At 57.4% G+C, this 13711-nt stretch overlaps 1 non-coding gene across 1 annotated transcript; it reads left to right on the forward strand.

Annotated features, from left to right (window-relative positions):
- The first annotated feature begins 5415 nt into the window (after nucleotides 1–5415).
- TRNAS-GCU (transfer RNA serine (anticodon GCU)) lies at nucleotides 5416–5497 on the forward strand. The gene has a single exon. It is a non-coding gene; the product is annotated as a tRNA-Ser (tRNA).
- The last annotated feature ends 8214 nt before the right edge of the window (nucleotides 5498–13711 follow it).

Genomic DNA, 13711 nt, shown 5'->3' on the forward strand with positions numbered 1-13711 from the left:
ACCTTTGCATTATGGCCGGGTGGCTTGTTCGGGTCACTGACCCAGAGGGTCTGGCTTGTTTTCCCTGGCTCAGGGATGGATTGGCACATTCAGGGCCCTTTAATTGCGAGGTGGCACCAGCAGACCACCTCGGAGTCACCCAAAAGTGCTGAGGCACTATGAGACACCTCAGCTCCACCTTGGTGCAAATCATCCAGGCACTGGCATCAGGGGCTCTGGGGGAAAGGAATTTAGGTGTGCAGGGGACCCTAGGCGCAACCTCCTGTCCCCATTCCTGCAGAAATGCAGCTTTTTGTACAGTGTTGTCAGGGCTGTTAGCGTCTTGCCCAACCACTTGGTGACTCCTTGAAATCCTGTCATGCTCCTTGGTGAAACAGCAGCCAAAGGAGGACAGCACGGACGTGCCCTGACATTCCCACTCCCGCACGTTTGTGGAGCACAGACCAAATGGAGGCAAGTTGCCAACACGATGTATCCAGGGCCTGGGGAGCCTGCTTTTTTTGACAGACGGGCGTGACAGGCCACCGGACTGAGGCTGCAGCCACTGAGTGGCACCAGATGGTGCTCCCTGCTACCCTGTGAGCCATAGTGGAGACTGTGCCGGTCTGGAAAGGTCTGGGGGGAGCTCAAAGGCCAGGTGCGTGTCGCCAGCCCTAAGAGCTGCCTGGAAAAAGCCTCTGACTGCCCGTGCTGCTTGGGAAGACGGGCCACGCTCTCAGCCGGGCAGCCGTGCCGTTTGGGGGAAGGGTCTTGGGTGGGGGCTGTTGGCTTCCGCTGCAAAGGATTGATGGCTCGGTCTCACTTCTGCCGTTGTTTCCAGCAGAGCCATGCTCTGGGGCTGTAGTGCCGTCCTGCCGGGACGGTCAACCCAGTGCCACAGCTCACGGCAGAAACGTGCTCACTCCGTACAGGCAGAAAGAGGTCCCAGGAGTCACTACGGCGCCAGGGTGGGAGGCAGCCACCCGTGCCTCTTTTCCAGGTGGAACTGGAAGTGCACTGACAAAGCAGCCAGTGATGCTCCCTCCTGCAAGGCTCTGAGGCCTTGGAGGAACTTGAGAGGAGGAACTTGAGAGGCACTCGAGCCCCAGCGTGTCCCCAGCTGAAGGGCAGGGAAGTGGCTGCCCATCTCTTCCAGCCCCCAAAGCCCTGAGATGTGGCCTTTTGAGACGTGGCCCAGCCCCGCAGAAGAGCCACGGGGTGCCCACAGCAATCCCCGCAGGGGAAGCTGCCAGCAGGAACCAACCCCGAGGGAAACTCCCCAAATGGCATGACCTGCCCTATGGCTGCTCTGTTCTCGGCCAGTGCACTAATGGCTGAGCGCTCAAACTACTGATGTACAGCCTTGCTGCTCCTCCCTCTCTGCTCTCCCTTCCCGCAATTGAGAGGTCGTGCAAAGAGGAGCAGACGCCAGGACAGACACTCTGCTCCTCACGTAGCCTCCTTTGCCACCAGGCAGGAGCATGACACAGCCCATCACAGCTCCGCTACAGCAGGCAGTGACTACCATCGCTGGGCTACTCTCCTCCTTGGCCTGCCATCCTGCCCCGCTGCTGCATGTGGGAAGGGTGGGGAGGCATTCCTCTACTGCATGAGGAGCCTGGCCTTTGCTGCGCCTGAGCAAAGCTGAGGCAGCGGGAGAGGGCACGTGCATCCACCTGCCTCAGCAGGCACGGGGTAACACCTGAGGGCAGGAAGCGGACAGCACAGGCCCATCCTTGCTCCGCAAGATGCCTTCTGCTTTGAACTGCAGCCACAAGAGGACACGTCCTTCCCAGGGCTGGCAAGGCAACCAAAAGTGAAAAGCACCCTCAGGCAAATGCTATGAGTGTACTCCTCAGCCACTTTGACCTTGCACCCTTGGGGCTGACTACCCACTTTGAGCATGAGGATTCTGAGAATGAGCATTGACAGATTTCCACAGAACGAGACCTTGTTTCTTCCCCCCTTCCCCTTTTTTCCTTTGTTTTGAGGCCACCACAGAGCTACCTGGCCACCTCTAGGAATGGTCCCAGTGCCCCCATCCCTTCACACCGTGGTGCTTCTCTGCATCTCACATCTCCTTCTTTGGCCTTCATCTTCCAACCACCTCTAGGGGGCTGAGTCTCCTCCTCTCCGTGTCTCTCAGCCAGACAGGCATCCAGCCGGGGCTTGGCTGATTGCTGAGCCCTTCCATGGCCCTGCGGGGCCTTGTGTTTCTCAAGGTCAGCCTCAGCCCTTCAACAGGAGGCCCACGTGAGTGGCCTTCATCTGGAGGGCTCCACAGCTGAAGGCCTGACTGAGCGTGGTAGTCACGTGCCCAACAAAGATGTGCACAAGCCACACACAGGGCCTGGAGCTACGGAAACCCTTTCCTGGGAACTGGCATGGGACCCCAAATGACCGTTGCTTTGAGGAGCCAGCATCTAATGAATCACTGTGCTCTCACCCAACAGGGAAATGCAAGCCAGACCTTTCAGATGAAAGAGACAAGTTCTTCATCTCTTGGCTGTGCTTTGCAAGCCTCAAATTGCTCTCCGTTGACGTGCTGCACAAAGAAGGTGTGTTCCAGGTCTCCTGAGGCGCCGGCTCACCATATAAAAAGCCTGTGCCACTCCAGGCCCTTCCATCCATATCTCTTCCCTTGCTCTCCACGGTGAACTTGGTAAGTCTGAACTCACTCCTTCTCTTCCTGCTGGGAGGATTTCTGGCTGGGGGACTGCTTCCCTTCTGCGCGTGCTCCTTCTGATACGTGGTCCAGGCTTGAAAATACACTGGGCTTCCCTCTTCTGGGAGGTGAGGTGGTGAGGGAAGAGGGAAGGCTTTGTTCCCTTCCGAGAGGGAGTCAGTTTGGCTCCTTTGTAGCAGTGGCTCTGCTGAAGTCTGAGGCTGCATGACCAGTACCATTTAACCGGACACAATGTGCTTCCTCCCCCATCCATAGTGCAGCAACCTGCCTTGGTCACTCTTGGCACGGAAAGGAACTTGCCAGGGAGATCTGACCTGACCCAGGCACTGCCCGTTCTCAGAGGAGCCAAGCTGGAGGTCTGAAAGGGCCCGACAGCTAATGCCCTCTGCTCCCTCCCGGTCTTGCAGGGTCGCCTCCCTCCGCGAGACATGGCGTGCTACAGCCCGTGCCTGCCAGCTGCCTGCGGCCCAACCCCGCTTGCCAACAGCTGCAACGAGCCCTGCGTCATCCGGTGCGCCGACTCCAGCGTTGCCATCCAGCCCTCGCCAGTCCTGGTGACGCTGCCGGGCCCAATCCTCAGCTCCTTCCCTCAGAGCACAGCCGTGGGATCCACCGCGTCGGCTGCCGTGGGGAGCTCTCTCAGCGCTGGCAGTGTGCCCATCGCTTCTGGGGGCTCCCTGGGGCTGGGGGGCTTTGGGTGGTCCGGTCTGGGCCGTGGGCTCTGTGGGCCTCTGGGACGGGGCAATCTCTTATGCTGAAGGCCGTATATTGCCTCCCCGTGGTTGAGCGCCGGGAGCCTCCAGGAAAGCCCTGGAGCCAGCCCTGAGAGCGCGGCCATGGTCTGCAGGTACCCCAGCTCCCACCGCTCCCACTAGCTGGAGGAAGGGGCCTGCGCTGGCCTTCCGTCTCTTCCCAAGGAAGCCTCTCTCTTTCCCCCTCTTGCTCTGCTTTGCCTTACGCTCCCCACCAAATACCTCCTCCTTCCTTCCGTAGCAATGGGTCTAGGAGATACATGACTGCCAGAGCCTTGAAGGGGAGTTGGAAAAGCAGCATCCCTGGCGTGGAGGTTTTCCTTCAGATGGCAGCACTTCTCTGAGCTTTACTCAGCCTCCTCCAAAATGCATTGCTTAAGCTCTCGCCTTTTCCATTGTCCTTTGATTTTCTCATTAAAGACATTGGGCATCAGCTTTGCAAGAGAGTCCTGTTTCATTCTCCCCTCTTCTCCAATCCCAACCAGCTGAGTGTCCAAAAGAGTTCCTCGCTTGGTAAAACTCGGGCTTTCTCCCTAGTTCCTGGCTTTGAGAGGGCCTCGTCTTTTGCCCCTGACATCCCATAGCAATGGAGACAAGGCCAGCTTGGGGTGAGAGCTCTTGTGGAAGGAGCCCCAGTACTCATCGGCACCCCTTGAAAGCCACAAAATACGGAATGAAGGAAGCCCCATTTTCTGTTGAGTGTCCCTGTGCTGCAGTGATTACAGCAGGGGCTCAACCAAGTGCTGCATTAATGAGAGCCAGTGATGGGCCTGGCTACTTTGTTAGGAAAGTCTTTGTTAAGAACCCAGAAAGTGAATCCCAGGAACCTTTCATATGCACAATGGAGAGTGCCAGCAGTCTGGGGAAGCAGCTCGGCGCAGCATGGCATTTCCCAGGCCTGGCCTCCCTCCTGCCATGGGCTCCTGCCCTGGAGGCAATCCTGAATCTGTCAGTTCTCCTGGTTCACATGTCTCCGCAATTGCAGGCCCATGGGGTGGCCTGGGGCTAGGAGAAACTACTTGGGGTCACCAGGGTGCAAGTGGTTCTGGCCCCAGCCCCCAAGGCTGTGCACTGCTCCCCTTTGTCCAGGGCAGGAATTTTCTCTCCTCCTCCAGGCGGAGGAGAAAGAGAGGCTGCCAGGGCCCTGCCATCCGTGTCCATCCCACGGTGCGCAATCCCGTACCCGCCTTTCTGTTATCCAGCAGGGGCAGCAAGCCTGGCCTCGGCACCATTTTCCCCAGCTCAAGGTCTGACCTTCAAGGCACGGAAAGGTCTGGGCTCAGGGGACCAGTGCAGTTGTTTCAACTCTCTGCAGCACTGCAGCTCTGGCAGGTGAAAAGAGGAGCTGTGTGCAGTGGGGCTGGTGTCCCTCAGCTCCCTCTTCGTTCCTGACTGTTAGCTGTGCTGGGAGAGAAGCAGCCTGTGATGAGATGCTGGGTGAGCGCCGGGGGACCAGCACAGAGGCGCCATGGCCAAGCCTGAGGCACGTGCTCTGTCCTGGTGAAAAAAGTCCACCAGTCAAGTGTGAGTGACTCCTGTCCATATGAGCTGGTGGTATCCTTCCAGAATGTGAGGGGAAGGTGGCTGGTGACAAATTAATCTCAAAGTCAAGCTCAAGTCTTTTGGAGGTGCTGGGCTGCTCTGCGGGCACTCTCTGGTGTTCCCTCCTGGGAAGGAGCGTGGGGCTCTGCTGTTCAGTCGTTTTCTGATGTGAACGCCGAGACCTATTTCGCAAAGTGCCCGGAGCTCAGCCCAGCTGTCAGGAGAGTGGAGCAGTCCCAAAAGGCAAAAGGTGGAGGCTGTCTCCTCTCTCCCATGTCAAAGAGTATAAAAAGCTGTAGGCGTCAGAAGCAGGAGCTGGAGCTGGAGCTGGAGCTGGAGCTGGAGCAGGAGCAGGAGCAGGAGCAGGAGCAGGAGCAGCAGGAGCAGGAGCAGCAAAATGAGGAGCAGTTGCAGCCACAGTGGCAGCAGCGGCAGGAGCAGCAGTAGCCACATGCTGACGAGGTGGCCGAGTGGTGAAGGCGATGGACTGCTAATCCATTGTGCTCTGCACGCGTGGGTTCGAATCCCATCCTCGTCGGCCAGCCCAACAATGGTCTGAGTTTCTGAGTTTCTGAGTGTGAGCAGCTCCATGTGTGTCCCCAAGGAAGCCTTTGTTTTGAGATGAGAGCTGCCTGAAAAGAACTTGCAAGGTTTTCAAGTGGCTCAGGACACACCTCAACCTCTTCTGTCTCCACATAGGCAAGAGGAACAAAAAGGGCAAGAAGGAAGATACAGGCAACTCACATGATGGTCAGCCTCTCCTCGATCCCTGGCAAGATGATAGAGCAAACCATCCTGGAAGCAGTTTCCAAACATAGGTAGCACAGGAAAGCGCTTGGGAGCAGTAAGCATTTAGGATTTCTAAAGGAGAAGTCATGCTTAACCAAGGTGGTAGCCTTCTACAGTGAGGTGACGAGCTTGGCGGAGAAGGGAAGAGCACTGGATGCTGTTTACCTTGCCTTCAGGAAGGCTCAACCAGCCGCGGAACGAAAACAAAACACGCGTAACCCACCTTCTGTCACAGAACATTTCAAGCAAGATATTCTTTTATGGGAGGCATTGCTCTCGTCTGTCCACAGAATCTCAGAATCGTTGGGGTGGGAAGGGACCTCCTGAGATCCTTTAGTGCAAGCCAACTGCTCCAGCAGGGTCACCTTGAGCTGGTTGCTTAGCACATAGTCCAGTTGGTTTTGAGTACCTCCAAGGACGGAGACTCCACAACCTCTCTGCGCAACCTGGTCCACTGTGTGACACCCCTGACGGCAAGAAAGCGGATTCTTGCCTTGAGATGGAATTGCAGGTGTTTTAATTTGTGCCCACTGCCTCTTGCGCTGGCAGTTCGAATCCAGAAGGATCCCTCTCTGTTTGGTGGCTGCTGAACCCAGCAGCCCAGCAGAGCTCAGGCTGCCACAGCTCCGTGCCCCCAGGCCCAGCCAGCAGCCAGGCTGTGCATGCCTCCCAGGAGGCACACACACACACACAGATCCATGCATACAACCCATATACACATGGCCGACCACACCCATCAGCCCAGGCAGAAACACTCAGCACTCAACAAAGGGCACCCACAGCCTCGTCCAGGTCCTCTTTCTGGCTAATCACGAGGAAGGTCTGTGAGTGGGAAAATACTACACACCTGTACAACGTGGAGCCCTCCATCAGCTGGGCTCAGACTGTAGCCCCTCTACCCTGTAGCTGGTGCCTGGCTCCAGTTGGCCTGGACACCCTGGTCCTTCTGGTAGCCAGCTCCCCCGGTTTCTTGCCCCTAGAGGCTCGCAGACAGACACTAACAGGTGTCTCTGGCAGTTGGCCAGGACCCTCTGGTGCCTCCTGTAGCCTACTCCTTCTGTGACCTCACCCTTAGAGGCACACACCCATACGTGGCTCCCAAGCGGCTTTACCCACTCGCTGCAGCATCTGGCTTGATGCTCGAGAGCAACCACACGCTGACTTGCATACCCTCACACGCTCCACTTGCTGGCACGTTATTTCCACTCACCCTGGTCTGTCCAGGTGCCGGCACCCCAGACAAACAGTCCCAGTGACCTCTGGTCCCACTCCAGTGACTGGCACCACCCAGGCAGCAACCACGGCGACCTGTGGTTTGACTCCAGTTGCTGGCCCCTAGGCTTCCATACCCACACATACGCACAGAATAGAGAGCCCCTCACCAGGGAGAAGAGTTAGGAATAGAGCTTAAGAAGAACACAGGACAGGCTGCGCTGATCCGAAGCAGGGCAGGGCCAGGCAAGCATCCCGAACAGCAACCAATTCTTGAGTGACAGCCATGTTGTCCCATCTTCCCTCTACTTTTCCCACGTTTCTTCCTCCCAGGACCACCCTGAACCCTCCCTTCCCCCACCTCTGGTTCCTCTCCCCAAACATTCCATACCCACTCTCGTGCCGTCCTGTCATGCTCTTCCCCTGCACTCAGCACAGTTTTCCAGTACTTAAAGGCCACTACAAAGAGGACGGAGACTCTCTCTTAACAAAGAGCCACATGGAGAGGACAGGGAGCAACTGGGAGAGGTTTTACCTTGATATAAGAAAGACATCTTCTACAGTGAGGACAATCATTCACTGCAACAGCCTCCCCAGGGACGTGGTAGAGTCCCCATGACTGGGAGGTTTTCAAGATGCGCTTGGACAGGGTGCTAGATAATCTCATCTAGGCTCCCTTTCCCACAGAAGCTTGCACCAGAGGATCTTTGGAGGTCCCTGCCACTCGGGGCGATTCTCTCATTCTATCAATATTCGGGCTTCCTTCATACTGTGTATTGTGGCTTTCGAGGGGTGCCGATGAGTACTGGGGCTCCTTCCACAAGAGCTCTCACCCCAAGCTGGCCTTGTCTCCATCGCTATGGGATGTCGGGGCAAAAGACGAGGCTCTCTCAAAGCCAGGAACTAGGGAGAAAGCCCGAGTTTTACCAAGCGAGGAACTCTTTTGGACACTCAGCTGGTTGGGATTGGAGAAGAGGGGAGAATGAAACAGGACTCTCTTGCAAAGCTGATGCCCAATGTCTTTAATGAGAAAATCAAAGGACAATGGAAAAGGCGAGAGCTTAAGCAATGCATTTTGGAGGAGGCTGAGTGAAGCTCAGAGAAGTGCTGCCATCTGAAGGAAAACCTCCACGCCAGGGATGCTGCTTTTCCAACTCCCCTTCAAGGCTCTGGCAGTCATGTATCTCCTAGACCCATTGCTACGGAAGGAAGGAGGAGGTATTTGGTGGGGAGCGTAAGGCAAAGCAGAGCAAGAGGGGGAAAGAGAGAGGCTTCCTTGGGAAGAGACGGAAGGCCACCGCAGGCCCCTTCCTCCAGGCGGAGCGGTGGGACCTCAGCTCCTCTGCAGACCATGGCCGTGCTCTCAGGGCTGGCTCCAGGGCTTTCCTGGAGGCTCCCAGCGCTCAACCACAGGGAGGCAATATACGGCCTTCAGCATAAGAGATTGCCCCGTCCCAGAGGCCCGCAGAGCCCACGGCCCAGACCGGACCACCCAAAGCCCCCCAGCCCCAGGGAGCCCCCAGAAGCGATGGGCACACTGCCAGCGCTGAGAGAGCTCCCCACGGCAGCCGACGCGGTGGATCCCACGGCTGTGCTCTGAGGGAAGGAGCTGAGGATTGGGCCCGGCAGCGTCACCAGGACTGGCGAGGGCTGGATGGCAACGCTGGAGTCGGCGCACCGGATGACGCAGGGCTCGTTGCAGCTGTTGGCAAGCGGGGTTGGGCCGCAGGCAGCTGGCAGGCACGGGCTGTAGCACGCCATGTCTCGCGGAGGGAGGCGACCCTGCAAGACCGGGAGGGAGCAGAGGGCATTAGCTGTCGGGCCCTTTCAGACCTCCAGCTTGGCTCCTCTGAGAACGGGCAGTGCCTAGGCGCTCAGCAGAGACAGATGTAGCATGGGGCACGAGTCAAGAAAGCTGTGTCCGGCAGGAGGGCCCACAACTTGGCAGAACACCACAATGCAGCCTCCTCTCCACTGCCTTAACCTCCCCGCTGCCTGGTCACAGCCTGCCATAACTGAAGAGCCCTTCTCTCACCTGCTTGGCATGTCTCACCCACAAGGAGCCGGGATAATCTGGCCAGAGTTACTTGCAATGCCCCATGAAATGCAGGGTCCCACTTGGTAAACATTCTCAAAGGCAGAAGCAGTGGCATGGCCCAACGGTTGATGGACCGCCAGTGTCTGCAGAGAGGGGGTTTCTGTGATTGTTGTGGGCCTGCGGTGGGTATTTGTTTGCAACTGAAGGGTCACCCGAGAGGGTCTGTCCAAACCTCCTGTTTGGAAGCTCCCCCCGCCCAAGTCAAGCTCCTTTGCAGCCTATACCTCAGCCAGCCTTGCCACTCCCAGGCACGCCTGCCCCATGGAGGCACTCTGCTGCCTCCAGTTGCTCCATTACCGAGGGTACGTCTGCAGGCTGCGAGGATATTTCACAACAATCCTTCTGCTCAGCCTTGAAGGCTTGCTAGGGAAGGTGCCCTTCAGAGAGTCCTCAGTAAGTCCCCTCCCGGTATGAGGAAATGGATGCCAGGTTTTTCAGACGGGTTGAGCATAGCCTTGATGCTGTGGCCTTAGTCAGGGAAAGATTTTCCACTGCAGACCAAGAGGCTCCCTCTGCTTGGCATCAGGCTGTGTACTTCCTGATCATCAGCCCTTGTACCAGCATGGAGTTGTTCACTCAGCCAAATGGGTCTCCTTCTTCCCCCGCCCCCCGCCCTCCAGAACCCTGGTCTTGTCAGGGCAGGCTCCTCTCACCCACTGCTCTCAGGAGGGGACACGTCTGAGTAAAACGCAACAGGGCGCCTGAAGACAGCAGCCACTACGGAAGAAGACATCTATGGTAGGACTAGCTCTCCTGAGGAAGCTCCTTGTCATGCCCATAATGCAAAAGGAGCATTGCTGAACTGCGGATGGTGGAGGAAGGGCCCGGGCATTGGGTAGGGAGTGCTGGCCGTATGTCCTGCGCCTTGGATAGAACCACAGCTGGCAAAGAAACCAACCAATGCCCTGTTTCACATCCTAGACTGTTCACCCAGGATGAGGGAGGCAAAATGCATGCAGCCCTCCCCACAAAAACTGTCCTGCCAACCGAGGAGACAAGAGGCAAAATGAACTGAGACTTACCACCTTCACAGAGCAGAGGAAGGCACGAGGAGAGGATGGAGGAGCTGGGAGTTGGGCACGCTTTTATACTGTGGCCCAGAGCCCCAGGGGAGCTGAAAAATGACACAAACACGAAGCATGTTGAGAAACAGCAATTTTGGCTTCTGAAAGCTCTGCTGGTCGACGAAAGACATGCCTCCTTTGCCAGAAATGCTTGGCTCCCTTTTCATCCTGGGCAGCACTGAAGTGATTTGGTTGATAGCAATTATGTTTCTTCCCCAGACCAACGCTCGTTTGAGGTCTCATGCCAGTTGCTGGTGAAGCCTTGCAGCAGATTCAGGCCAGGAGGAGGTGTTGTGCGCGTCCTGCCCTTCCTGGGGAACATGGCCGCCACTTACTTAGGACTTTGCCAGCGGGGCATGCCTGAAGGCCGCTCAGAAGGGTCTCTCTTTGGCGGGCTGAGGCCGACCCTGAGCAACCCCAGTGCCTGCTCAGAGCCCAGCCAAGCCTCTGCAGGACGGCTGTTCTGCTGAGGGACAGAGAACGGAGGAGACTCAGATCCCTGGGGTGATTGGAAGGGGGTCGTCAAACAAGGCCCTCCTGCGGTCTGGAGAGAAACCCCGCTGTGTACAGGGACGGGGACACAGGCCATTGCTGGAGAGGATCAGGCTTCTCGGTGGCAGATCTCTGCTCCCCTCGGGCCTCGGTGATGCACACACTTTCCAGCCATGCAAAGGGAGCTCAGCAGTTCAGCTGTTGTCTTCGGTCAGCAAAGGCCAGAGTGTTTTCTTTGGGAACTGCACAGCCCTTGCCTTGCCTGCCAGGACTTTACTCGTTACTGTCCCGAGGAGAAGCAAAGGCTCAACGTGGCCCTGGACAGCGATGAAGGAGCCTGCTGACTCATGCCTGAAAGCGAGCCATCACCAAGTAGACCTGTCTGCTTTGGCGCAGTCTTCCCAAACGACACTCACCTTTGCATTATGGCCGGGTGGCTTGTTCGGGTCACTGACCCAGAGGGTCTGGCTTGTTTTCCCTGGCTCAGGGATGGATTGGCACATTCAGGGCCCTTTAATTGCGAGGTGGCACCAGCAGACCACCTCGGAGTCACCCAAAAGTGCTGAGGCACTATGAGACACCTCAGCTCCACCTTGGTGCAAATCATCCAGGCACTGGCATCAGGGGCTCTGGGGGAAAGGAATTTAGGTGTGCAGGGGACCCTAGGCGCAACCTCCTGTCCCCATTCCTGCAGAAATGCAGCTTTTTGTACAGTGTTGTCAGGGCTGTTAGCGTCTTGCCCAACCACTTGGTGACTCCTTGAAATCCTGTCATGCTCCTTGGTGAAACAGCAGCCAAAGGAGGACAGCACGGACATGCCCTGACATTCCCACTCCCGCACGTTTGTGGAGCACAGACCAAATGGAGGCAAGTTGCCAACACGATGTATCCAGGGCCTGGGGAGCCTGCTTTTTTTGACAGACGGGCGTGACAGGCCACCGGACTGAGGCTGCAGCCACTGAGTGGCACCAGATGGTGCTCCCTGCTACCCTGTGAGCCATAGTGGAGACTGTGCCGGTCTGGAAAGGTCTGGGGGGAGCTCAAAGGCCAGGTGCGTGTCGCCAGCCCTAAGAGCTGCCTGGAAAAAGCCTCTGACTGCCCGTGCTGCTTGGGAAGACGGGCCACGCTCTCAGCCGGGCAGCCGTGCCGTTTGGGGGAAGGGTCTTGGGTGGGGGCTGTTGGCTTCCGCTGCAAAGGATTGATGGCTCGGTCTCACTTCTGCCGTTGTTTCCAGCAGAGCCATGCTCTGGGGCTGTAGTGCCGTCCTGCCGGGACGGTCAACCCAGTGCCACAGCTCACGGCAGAAACGTGCTCACTCCGTACAGGCAGAAAGAGGTCCCAGGAGTCACTACGGCGCCAGGGTGGGAGGCAGCCACCCGTGCCTCTTTTCCAGGTGGAACTGGAAGTGCACTGACAAAGCAGCCAGTGATGCTCCCTCCTGCAAGGCTCTGAGGCCTTGGAGGAACTTGAGAGGAGGAACTTGAGAGGCACTCGAGCCCCAGCGTGTCCCCAGCTGAAGGGCAGGGAAGTGGCTGCCCATCTCTTCCAGCCCCCAAAGCCCTGAGATGTGGCCTTTTGAGACGTGGCCCAGCCCCGCAGAAGAGCCACGGGGTGCCCACAGCAATCCCCGCAGGGGAAGCTGCCAGCAGGAACCAACCCCGAGGGAAACTCCCCAAATGGCATGACCTGCCCTATGGCTGCTCTGTTCTCGGCCAGTGCACTAATGGCTGAGCACTCAAACTACTGATGTACAGCCTTGCTGCTCCTCCCTCTCTGCTCTCCCTTCCCGCAATTGAGAGGTCGTGCAAAGAGGAGCAGACGCCAGGACAGACACTCTGCTCCTCACGTAGCCTCCTTTGCCACCAGGCAGGAGCATGACACAGCCCATCACAGCTCCGCTACAGCAGGCAGTGACTACCATCGCTGGGCTACTCTCCTCCTTGGCCTGCCATCCTGCCCCGCTGCTGCATGTGGGAAGGGTGGGGAGGCATTCCTCTACTGCATGAGGAGCCTGGCCTTTGCTGCGCCTGAGCAAAGCTGAGGCAGCGGGAGAGGGCACGTGCATCCACCTGCCTCAGCAGGCACGGGGTAACACCTGAGGGCAGGAAGCGGACAGCACAGGCCCATCCTTGCTCCGCAAGATGCCTTCTGCTTTGAACTGCAGCCACAAGAGGACACGTCCTTCCCAGGGCTGGCAAGGCAACCAAAAGTGAAAAGCACCCTCAGGCAAATGCTATGAGTGTACTCCTCAGCCACTTTGACCTTGCACCCTTGGGGCTGACTACCCACTTTGAGCATGAGGATTCTGAGAATGAGCATTGACAGATTTCCACAGAACGAGACCTTGTTTCTTCCCCCCTTCCCCTTTTTTCCTTTGTTTTGAGGCCACCACAGAGCTACCTGGCCACCTCTAGGAATGGTCCCAGTGCCCCCATCCCTTCACACCGTGGTGCTTCTCTGCATCTCACATCTCCTTCTTTGGCCTTCATCTTCCAACCACCTCTAGGGGGCTGAGTCCCCTCCTCTCCGTGTCTCTCAGCCGGACAGGCATCCAGCCGGGGCTTGGCTGATTGCTGAGCCCTTCCATGGCCCTGCGGGGCCTTGTGTTTCTCAAGGTCAGCCTCAGCCCTTCAACAGGAGGCCCACGTGAGTGGCCTTCGTCTGGAGGGCTCCACAGCTGAAGGCCTGACTGAGCGTGGTAGTCACGTGCCCAACAAAGATGTGCACAAGCCACACACAGGGCCTGGAGCTACGGAAACCCTTTCCTGGGAACTGGCATGGGACCCCAAATGACCGTTGCTTTGAGGAGCCAGCATCTAATGAATCACTGTGCTCTCACCCAACAGGGAAATGCAAGCCAGACCTTTCAGATGAAAGAGACAAGTTCTTCATCTCTTGGCTGTGCTTTGCAAGCCTCAAATTGCTCTCCGTTGACGTGCTGCACAAAGAAGGTGTGTTCCAGGTCTCCTGAGGCGCCGGCTCACCATATAAAAAGCCTGTGCCACTCCAGGCCCTTCCATCCATATCTCTTCCCTTGCTCTCCACGGTGAACTTGGTAAGTCTGAACTCACTCCTTCTCTTCCTGCTGGGAGGATTT

Source organism: Mycteria americana, chromosome 16 (genome assembly GCF_035582795.1).
Source record: "Mycteria americana isolate JAX WOST 10 ecotype Jacksonville Zoo and Gardens chromosome 16, USCA_MyAme_1.0, whole genome shotgun sequence".
In the NCBI taxonomy this organism is placed as follows: Eukaryota; Metazoa; Chordata; class Aves; order Ciconiiformes; family Ciconiidae; genus Mycteria; species Mycteria americana.